The sequence below is a fragment of the Balaenoptera ricei genome, chromosome 1 (assembly GCF_028023285.1).
Source record: "Balaenoptera ricei isolate mBalRic1 chromosome 1, mBalRic1.hap2, whole genome shotgun sequence".
NCBI lineage: Eukaryota > Metazoa > Chordata > Mammalia > Artiodactyla > Balaenopteridae > Balaenoptera > Balaenoptera ricei.
In genome coordinates this window covers 117064790-117066798 of record NC_082639.1, presented here as the reverse complement: position 1 = coordinate 117066798, position 2009 = coordinate 117064790, and positions in this window count along the sequence as shown.

Sequence of the window (2009 nt, the reverse complement as noted above, 5' to 3'; positions counted from 1 at the left end):
TCCCATAGTAAGATTGTCTCACCTTTTCTTTTTTTTTGTTTATTTTATTTATTTATTTATTTTATTTATGGCTGTGTTGGGTCTTCGTTTCTGCGCGAGGGCTTTCTCTAGTTGCGGCAAGCGGGGGCCACTCTTCATCGCGGTGCGCGGGCCTCTCACCATCGCGGCCTCTCTTGTTGCGGGGCACAGGCTCCAGACGCGCAGGCTCAGCAGTTGTGGCTCACGGGCCCAGTTGCTCCGCGGCATGTGGGATCTTCCCAGACCAGGGCTCGAACCTGTGTCGCCTGCATTGGCAGGCAGATTCTCAACCACTGCGCCACCACGGAAGCCCCCCTCTCACCTTTTCAGTAAGATCCTCGAAGATGGTTGACTCTTAATCCCCTACCGCATCTTTAAGGTCACGCCCTCTCCCTTTCTCTGGTTCTAACCACTTGGGTCTGCCCACCCCCTACTGGTCAAATGTTCATTGTCCACAGATTCCTGGCTCCCCTTGCAGCCTCCCCAGTTCACTAAACCGTTGTGCTAATCAGGCTCCCTCCGTGCCCGCAGGTTTTCTGTTGCCACAGTTGCCGGTAAGTATGGCATGGTGGTGAAGAGGGCTGCCCGGTAGCCAGACTGGTCTTGGGTTTGAATCCTGATTCTGATGCTTACCATCTTTGAAACTGAATGCATACTTCTGCCTTTCCAAGCCCTAGTTTTCTTATCTGTAAATTAAAGATAATAATCGTCTCCCTCTTACTGGATTAAGAGGATTCTTTCAGTCATCCAACCAATATTTATTAATTGCCCAATACATGTCAGGCATCGTTTTAGGTGGTAAATAAAGGTGGTGAAGAGAAAAAAAATCCCTGTGTACGTGGAACTTATTCTGGAGAAGGAGTCAGGCAAATAAAGTATAAGCAAAAAACTATATATATATTTATATACATATGAAGTATATGTATATATTTTAATATATTATCTATATTTACCTATCTATCTAAATTTGCAGAAGTTAGTGTTTATGACTAGAAACAAAGAGAATGGGGCAAGAGGTGCCAGAAGTGTTATTTTATTTGGTGAGGTCTGTGAGGGCCTTGCTGAGGAGGTAATATTTAAGGAGTGATCTGTGTAAAGCGAGGAAGCCAGGCATGTGAGTTAACTAGGGAAAAGTGTTCCTGGTAGAGGGACCATCAAGAATAAAGGTCCTGAGGTGGGATTAAATGAGACTATACAACTAAAGGTCTGACGTAGTTATGGCACAGAGTGAGCTGCAGTTAATTCTCCTACAACTCCTATTACAATCACCATCACCACCGCTGCTAGACTTGTAATAAAGGGGCCAAGAACTGACTCCTGACTGGTATTCCAAGATCCTGGCACAGGGCTGTACGCTTGGTGTCTTCCTTTCTCTAGTTATTAGGGAGAAATGCACACCACCCAGCCACCCCTCCATCCCCAGCATAGAAGCATTCCTCCTTACTTCCCATCACACCCTGTCCGTGAAGGTTTTCGATGTCTGCTACTTAGATGAATTTCAAGGACTGCATCTACTTTTCCCTCCATCCCCCGCTAAAGACAGCACCCAGAACAGTATAGACTGTTAATTGGTGTTGGCTATCCGGGCCCCCTCAGCCCACCATCTCCTTCCCCTACCTGCTCATATTGAGAGTGGCCTGATTTTGGTCTGGCACAGAAAAAAGCAGAAGTGGCCCTGAGGGTTTGGGCCCATAGATTCATGGGCTGTTCCCTGTCCTAGAAAAACCTTTATGGTTTTTTGGGGGGGTTCACCTGTGAGGAAGGAAGGCCCCACTCTATTTTCGTCTAGGTTGTTTTGCAACCTAATTTCTTCCCCTCTCTCTTGCTCCACTGACATCGTCTGTTCCCAGATTGTTTCCCTCCTGTCCTTATCTCCTGCCCTCTCTTTATTGCTTCCTCTGCAAGCCAAGTCTTGCCACAGCACACATTTCAATACCACAGTTTGGGAGGGAGGCAAGTATTAAGGACAGAAATCTGAATTATGGAAGGGA